General features: G+C 33.9%; 2 long non-coding RNA genes across 2 annotated transcripts; both read right to left on the bottom strand.

The window, feature by feature from the left end:
- Positions 1-6: 6 nt before the first annotated feature.
- On the bottom strand, positions 7-1,402 carry LOC107103675. Its single transcript, XR_001482199.1, has 3 exons — positions 1,336-1,402; positions 605-663; positions 7-499 (listed from the first exon to the last, which is right to left on the bottom strand). It is a non-coding gene; the product is annotated as an uncharacterized LOC107103675 (long non-coding RNA).
- A 4,790-nt stretch (positions 1,403-6,192) lies between these two features.
- Positions 6,193-7,745, bottom strand: LOC107103677. Its single transcript, XR_001482200.1, has 3 exons — positions 7,675-7,745; positions 6,942-6,993; positions 6,193-6,835 (listed from the first exon to the last, which is right to left on the bottom strand). It is a non-coding gene; the product is annotated as an uncharacterized LOC107103677 (long non-coding RNA).
- Positions 7,746-9,022: the final 1,277 nt, after the last annotated feature.

Consider the following 9,022-nt stretch of genomic DNA (forward strand, 5'->3'; position numbering starts at 1 on the left):
GTTGTTGCAGCAGCGGTGGTTGTTGTTGCAGCAGCTGTGGTTGTTGGAGCAGCTGTTGTCGTTGTTGCAGCAGCTGTGGTTGTTGTAGCAGCTGTAGTCGTTGTTGCAGCAGCAGTGGTTGGTGGAGCAGCTGTGGTTGTTGGGGCAGCTGTGGTTGTTGGATTAGCTGTGGTTGTTGCAGCAGCTGTGGTTGTTGGAGCAGCCGCAGTGGTTGTTGTTGCAGCAGCTGTTGTTGTTGGAGCAGTCGTGGGGGTTGTTGGAGCAGCTGTGGTTGTTGGAGCAGCTGTAGTTGTTGGAGCAGCTGTGGTTGTAGTTGGAGCAGCTGTAGTTGTCATTGCAGCTGCTGTGGTTGAGACAGAAGCTGTGGTTGATGGAGCAACTGTGGTTGTTGGAGCAGCTGTGGGGGTTGTTGGAGCAGCTGTGGTTGTTGTCGGAGCAGCTGTGTTTGTTACTGGACCCGTTGTGGTTGTTTGGGCAGCTGTGGTCATCATCTGGATGCCTAGGTTTCATTTTATAAGAATTATTTATAAACTAGAGCACAATGAATTATATATATTTTTCCAATTTATCACTGCCACATTGTAGTTTTAGATGTTTAACTTACCAGCAACAAGTAGCAGTATCCAAAAAATCTTCATTATTCTTCTTTATTTTGTTTTCTGTCTAAAAGAAAATGTGTATATTAGCATTTGCGCTGTATTTTCCTTTAAAAAAAAGAATATATAACATACTACATATATTACTTTAACATTCATTTAAAATATCTTTAAAATATTCAAGTTCAATATTATTTTTATTGATTTTCCTCTTTTAATCAAGTAACACTGTAAATATTTACTTTTCTACTTCAGTTCTTTTTTGTCATTTTCTAGCAAAATGGACCAAGTTGCCATTTTTATTTTCAATCAAGATCTTCCTAATTATAGAATGGTAATGTAAGACAGTGAGTTCTACTAACCCTTGTGAATTCATTTATTCTGCAATATGTATTTGGTAATCCCAATTTCCACAAACTGCCATCAAAGACATTTTACTAGATGAGATAAGCAAATCCAATTCTAATAATAAAATATTTTATGAAAAAATTAGATCCAAATTTAATAATATAGATTACTATTTTATTCCAATTATAGCAATGTAATCAAATCTGGCTTATAATACCAATTGATAAAGAATATTACATCTATAGCATTAAGTTATTGATTTTCAATGAATCCACAATCTTGAGTTAGAAGTAATGTTAGATTAATGTTGAAGATTAATTATAGAATATCTCTATGTCCTAAGCACTCATAGAGTAAGTTGTACTGAAATTAGTTGAAATGTATTACTTACAGGTTTTGTGTAATAAGTTGCCTTCGCTGTTGTAACAGAGGTTCTGATGCTCCGTGATCAGTTTGCTGGTCAAATGGTACTATTCACCATTGAAGCAAAGGCTTTATATAGATCAGGAGCAGGTACTTTGACGTCAGTTGCATGCAAAGGTGAAAATTAGTCAGCAATTAAGTGAATAATGCTTTATCTTAGGTGTGGCTACAGGTTGAACATAGTTTTAATACTCTGTTCAAGACTGGTTTCCCAGCATTCCTTTTCATTTTGGACTGAAGCACATGACTAAATTTTTTTTATTCGTGTTTTTTTTTTAAGGATACTTAAAGCACAACATTTAAACAAGTCTATATTGAACTAAGATGTAAGATTTACATTCATTGTTTGGAATAACACTACAATGATTATTTATTTCTTGTTGGGTTTCGGTTAATACAATTTAGCTTAGCAGTTTCAAGTAACAAATTTATATAAAGTATTCAACTTTAAAGTTTTCTAAGATTTTTTGTGACGTCAGTTTCAATCAATATATGGATAGCACAACATATCAATGAATATTAAGAGTCATACCACAAAAAAACTGTTTGTGTATTTCAACTGCTTATTTTCAGAAATTAGATTTGTCTAAACAGGTAACTATAACCTACCATATGTTGAAGAGAGAGTAAACTGTTGGCTTTAGAGAGCTAACATATGTTGGAAGAAGATTAAATCAAATCATGCCGTATCCTTTCATTTCAATTTTATTGAATCACAAAGTTTTATACATGTTTAGTGCTTTTTAAAATATGAAATACACTGGAAAAATATATGCTGTTTTGACTCTCCTGTTATTCAGGTTATCTGGGAAGGATCATGCAGTGCACCATTGACGCTGTCTGTCTCTACTGGAATGTTAATTATCCTACACAAATTGCAAACCTCTGACATTAAGACACATCCACTGCATAAGTCACACCTATCCATTTAAGTTCAGATTTTATTACAGCTTACTATATCAATCAAATATATGTGTTGTGACCAAAAAAGAAAAACTACATAACATTTGTAAGGTATTAAATATAAGACCGAATCAGTTTATGTTTGGGTTTCTTATGTGTGCCTGCTTTGTTACAGGTAAGTTGTATGTTTATAAATAGGGACGTCAGTAATGATATTTACCTCTGAGCTCTTTTTTCACATGTCTTTTAATTTAATGTATTTTTAACAGCCAGGTGAATCTTAAATCTCACCACATGACATCCACATGGGCTTTCTTAAGAATGTATTGCATACACCTTTAATAGAGGATAGAAATGTCACAGTTAATAGATGTTCAGCGTTTCTTTAAAAGAAAATATATATTAAGCTCATCTGTACCAAATACTAGATTTTAAATTCGCTGTAGCTGTTCTAAAATTTCATTTTTACAGATTCTGAAACTCATACCGACAATCTTCTTGCTGCTTGTCCATTGATTGCTGGGATAAGGATCAGACCCTCTGTTACATCAAAAGCAACCTTTGAATTTTTCCAACAAAACCACCACATCTAGTTTTCTTATTATATTCAATTATTTTTAAATAATTTAATAATTTTTAGAGCCTTTTTTTTTAACTGTAACAGCATAGCACAATTTGGTGATATCTTCTCTGACCGACACATTTTCTTTCCAGTATCTAATTTTGAACCGGCAGTAACTTATGTACAGGTGAACTACTGAAATGGTTTCTTATATGATTCCGTCACAACAGGAAGGTTTTTAAAGTCACAACTTTGGAGTGACACCTTTATTATGCAGACTGTTTTGTTCTTGCAAACAAGGTCCACCTTTTACTTACTGGATCAGTTTTGACGTCAAAGAAAATAAAACTACATGCTGGAAATAATTTTTGTCCTGAATTTGTTTGCTATTCTGCAGAGCGCTGCATTTCTTAAAAACCTGTTGTTGTTTTTTCATACAAAAATTGCTTAGTATTAATGTAGATATTTTCTTTTTACTGTTAAGTCTTGTTAAGACTTAACTGTTAAGACACAGCAAAGCAGGAACAGATCAGGAAGTTGCGGAGGAGCAGAAAAATGCGACCACCTCCTTCAAGAGTGAGAACAGAAAGACATTTAGGCAAACATTAAATGAAAGATGTCTTTTCAGGAATAAAAAAAAAATCCATCAAAATTATCAACACAACTTAACTTCAAGATATGGATATTCACATTAAGGATATTTTAGGATAATTCATTATTAATTAGTAGGTGTGTAGACTAAATATAATTTATGCCCGAGAGTTTATCACTGAGTTTTCCAAAGCTGGTAGTAGATAAGAAAATACTGAGGGATTAATTACCTGCGCCGCACAATGGCAGCCCACTGCTCCCCAAGGGGATGGTTTAAATGCAGACGATTCATTTTGTTGCTCTGTACTTGTGACAGTGGAATGACAAAGTTGAATTCTATATCAATGCATTTTTTATTGCACAATGTCTTTTCTCCCACAATGTTTACATTTGATCACTGCTGTACTTTAAGGAAATGTCATGAGACATAGGGTTTGTAAACACTGTGTATACAAAATGACAATAAATGTTGTTTAGTCTAAGTCTAAATGTATCCAGGGATAAATCACCTACATGTGACATTGATGTATGTTGTCTTTTAAAGGAAGTTCCAATATCCTTTGTGACGGGAAAAATGTATCTGCTATTAATTCCCTTTTACATATACTGATTCAAGAGCACTGAGTTTCATTCAATTAGACCTCAGAGCTGCAAGGTTACAAGGTGTTTAAGCGAGAGGGGTTGTTTATCCTATTAGGAAGTTTTATGATTTTATTATTTTGTTAGTAATGGTATGTGGAGACATTCACAGCATTGTTGCAGGCTTTCAGTTACCCAGAAACAAACTTTGTCTATCTCCAGAACAGAGCTAGACATATGCTCAAATGTTACCTATTGCATGGTCACATCATGTGCGTGTGCATGGTCATATTTCTTCGCTTTCTGGCTGTAGACATGGTTGATGGAAATCCTAATGGAAAGAGCTAACCTCCAAAGATTTCTAAGGATTTCCCCCAAATATGTTTTTCATTATAGGATCAGTCAAGTTACTAGAGTAACCTTCCACCCAATAATTGTAAATTGGATGGTCTCTTTGCCGAACATATTTCAATTTCTAATGCTTGATTATGACCAATACTGTAAGCTATTTCAGTTGAATTATTTGATTCAGACTCATAACTATGACTTGGCTAACTTACAATTCTGCATCTTGGATCTTGCCTGGTGTGATAAATCAGATTTAATTTTTGAGTATAAAGAAATTGCAACCTGAAAGGAACTCAGAGAGCACTGATCTCTGCTGAGCAGCATGTTTCCCCTTTGTATTACCTGTCAATCTAATATTTGTACATTCATTTTGTCAACATTATCGTAATCCTTGACCATAAAGACATATCCATAGCTTTTGAAATATTTTTACCACTTTTCCTTCAATAGTAATTATGGCTAATATTATTTAGTTATTTCTATATTATCATAATTTCTATCAAAGCAGACATTTGCTTCATCATAACTCAAAAGGTTTCATTATACAGCCTCCACCACATGGCCTAAAACAACTGCTGGTGACTTTGATACTAGCACATTCCAAACTAATGGCTGCAGTCACATAAAAAAGGTGGAAAAGTAATTTGCAATTTAGTCCAGCTTTGCCAATTGGTACCCTCTGGTAGAATAGAGTAGTGAGCAATGGCTGGTAGTTTTAGTGTTGAGCTTCTGCACAAAAGGAACGTGCATTTTTAAATAAACATTATCTGTGTGTTTTTAGTCTAAAGAACTTCGCCCACCCTGCCTAGTTGGAGCCTCTCTTTACACAGTGAGTGTTACATGGAAAAAAAATCAGAACAGAGATTAAAAGGTCATACCAAACCAGTGCGTTCAGGCCTCAACTGTATGTACTCCCTTTCATCTGCAGACACGGGAGCTGGCTCGGACCATGTCTGCCTGGCTGTTTGTTTCCAGTAGGGTGTCACCTGTGGAGATGGTTGACAGTTACCTTTTGTATCTTGTATGCTTCTTTATGTATGTCTGCTTTTGTCTCCTTAAAACCCAGTCAACATCGGCAGATGGCCACTCACACTGAGCCTGAATCTGTTGGAGGGTTGTTCCTTTTAAAATGGAGTTTTCCTCTCCACTGTTGCTACAAGCTTGCTTGTTTTCCTTGGATAGAATTGAATAGTTGAATTGTCTCTGTAAAGTGCCTTGAGATGACATGTATTTAATTGGCAGTAAGTAAACTTAAATAATTTAAATATAGTATTGTGATGAACAAATGTTAAACAATTCCCATTGATCCTAAAAGGATATTAAGATTAGTTTGAAAAAAAAAATAATAATAATAAGATTAGTTTGATGGTTTTGTCTAGTTCGTAGATGCTGACTGTAGAAATAAATGTTTTATCAATTGGTATGAATCAAACAAAAACCTACTAAGTTTCAACATTTTATTTGTATTCTTTATTGCAATAAATAATAAACATTTTTTTTGTAACAACAGTCAGGCCTGTAACCACTTCGAACTTTGGTCAGCATAATATAAATAAAAGCTATAAAAACAAATTTGGTTGTAATTCTTACACACAAGTATACAGTATAACAATTTGGATTACATCTTTAAAAAGCATGTAGTAACAGTGTGTAATATTTGAATGAATGTGTAGTGTGGCTCATGTGGTTCTGTATGAATGTTTCTTTTAAAAAAAATGCATATTATAATCTAAAAAGGAAATATAGTTATATAATGGCAAGCAAATAAATAAACTGATAAAAAAATAAATAAATTGAAATTTCTGTATGCATATCAAGATTCAATTCAACCAGAAACAAAACAAAAAGATAAAAGACAGTCATAAATTTCAATAAATCATTAAAAGTTTGTAGACATTTTTTCTTTGCATTAAACAATTGTTTCTTCATTTCAAAATAGCAGATGCAATGAGTGCTGTGATTAAAAGAAAACTTCCTTTATAAGTAACTCCTGCAGAGGCTGTGGTTGTTGCTGAAGTTGTAGCAGTGAGAATTGTTGTTGCTGCTACAGGAGCTGAGGTGGTTGTTGGAGCAGCTGTGGTCGTTGGAGCAGCTGTGGATGTTGGAGCAGCTGTGGTCGTTGGAGTAGCTGTGGTTATTGCAGCAGCTGTGGTCGTTGTTGGAACAGCTGTAGTTGTTGGAGCACTTGTGGTTGTTGGAGCAGCTGTGGATGTTGGAGCAGCAGTGGTTGTTGGAGCAGCTGTGGTTGTTGCAGCAGCTGTGGTTGTTGGAACAGCTGTGGTCGTTGTTGCAGCAGATGTGGTTGTTGGAGCAGCTGTGGATGTTGAAGCAGCTGTGGTTGTTGGAGCAGCTGTGGTTGTTGTTGCAGCAGCTGTCGTTGTTGGAGCAGCTGTGGTTGTTGCAGCAGCTGTGGTTGTTGGAGCAGTCGTGGTCGTAGGAGAAGCTGTTCCAGTTGTTTGAGCATGTATGGTCATTATCTGGATGCCTAGGTTTGATTTTATATGAATTATTAATCACGTAGAGCCCAATGAAATAAATTTGATTTTTAAACTTATAACTACCACATTGTGGTCTTAAGATGCATAACTTACCAACAAGTAGCAGTATCCACAAAATCTTCATTATTCTTCCTTATCTTGTTCTCTGTTTAAAAGAAAATGTCTTTATTGTCTTTTATTTGTGATAGTTAGTTTACCTTCTAATTCCCATTTATTTGAAGAAAAAAAAAATCAATTTTATATGCCTTATCTGTAACTGTAACATACTACTTTAACAGTAATTTAATATATCTTTTAAAAAACAAAGTTTGATTTTAATTTTAAAGAGTTGCACTTTTTTCATTAAGTAATACTATTAATATCAACTTTTATATTTCCACGGTCTTTTGTCCTTTTCTGAAAAAATGAATCAAGATTCTTTTTTTTATTTTCAGTAAAGAATTTCATTATTATAAAATGCTAATGTAAGACAGGCACTTCAAACCATTGTGAATTAATTTACCTCTGCTGTCTGTTTTTATCCATAGCCCTTTCCACCAAATATGATATTCAGGAAGATTAACAAATCTATGACAGAATATCTATATCACAAAATATTAATATGTATTAACATAAATTATAATTTAATTCCTACTATAAGAATGTAGTCAGATACGGCTTATAATGCCAATTGGTAAAGAACTTAAAACAAAAACATCCTTCTGAGTGAGCATGCGGGTTTGAAATCAGATGAATGATAGTATAATGATAATTTAATTGAATAACAACGCTTTAATGCTTTAATTAATTAAAACATTATTTCAAATTAGCATAAGAAAGTACTTACAGATTTTGTCTGTTAAGTTGCCTTCACAGCTGGAACAGAGGTTCTGATGCTCCCTGATCCTATCAGTTTGCTGGTTAACTGGTACTATTCACAGTTTAAGCATAAAGGCTTTATATACATACAGAGCAGGTACTATAATGTCAGGTGCACGTAAAGGTAAAAATTAGTCAGCAATTAAGTAAATAATGCTTTATCGTAGGTGTGGCTACCGGTCGAACATTTTTTGACTCATCTGTTCATGACTGGTTGATTGGTACATGTCTGTTCTGGAGTGATACCTGCAGTTTGCAGACTGTTTGTTCTGGTAAGGAACGTCAACCCTTTAATTACTTGATCGGTTTTGACGTCAAAGACAATGAAGCTGCAAGTTGGAAAAAATTTGTTTCTTACCTTTGTTTGCTAGTCTATTACGGGCTGCACTTTTTTATTCTGATATAAAAATAGTTAGTTTTACTTGTAGCTACATTGTTTTATCAAACTCATAAAAACTCTACAGTATGTCCTATGCGCAGGTTGTTCTTTGTTGAAATATTTTTTCAATTTTCTTAGAGACTCCATATATTGAAGATGTAAACTCTATCAGCGGTAGCTGTTCTTAATGGATCAACAAGTCAACAGTGACAATTGTTGATCCAATATGCAAAGCTACAGGTTATAAGGCTTAGTGTATTTATAACTCGTAACAACTGAAAAAGTATCTCAGAGAAAAAATTTGACCTTTCAGCAGAGAGAATCTATTCCATCTTTATTTATGTGGCACTTAAAAAAACAATAAATAAAAAATAATTATTCAATCCCATCAGAAGCCTTTTCAAAAGGCTTTAAACACTGTTCCAGTTAGAATAAATGAATTATTGTTTAGTTAGTTATTATGAACTGATCATGAATCACTTTTGATTATATTTTAAAAACGAAATGCCAGAAAACTATTTGTTTTCCATTTTGTGCAATTGAAAGGCAGGCATGGAGAAACTTCATCATTTTTCCTGCCCTAATCGTAACATATGCATCTGTTCTAAATTGAAGGTAAACTTATTTATTTTGATAGGATCAAATTTATATCAGTCTAAATCTTGGTGTTATTTTTGAACTTGTCATTTAAATCCTGTATAAAAGGGGTTTCTAGAATATCCTTTTTTCATATCCAAAATAATAAAAAAAAATATAAATATCTAGTCCAGGGGTGATGTAGACAAACTAGTCAATGTATTTTATATTTCAAGGCTAGACTATTGTAATTCTTTACAATCAGGAAATCCATCAACTGTAGTTAGAAACCCCCAGCTGATCAAAAATGCTGCAGCCAAAGTTCTGACGAAAATTTAAAAAAGTAATCAGATCTCTCCTA

The sequence above is a fragment of the Cyprinodon variegatus genome, unplaced genomic scaffold (assembly GCF_000732505.1).
Source record: "Cyprinodon variegatus isolate N-32 unplaced genomic scaffold, C_variegatus-1.0 Scaffold1503, whole genome shotgun sequence".
NCBI lineage: Eukaryota > Metazoa > Chordata > Actinopteri > Cyprinodontiformes > Cyprinodontidae > Cyprinodon > Cyprinodon variegatus.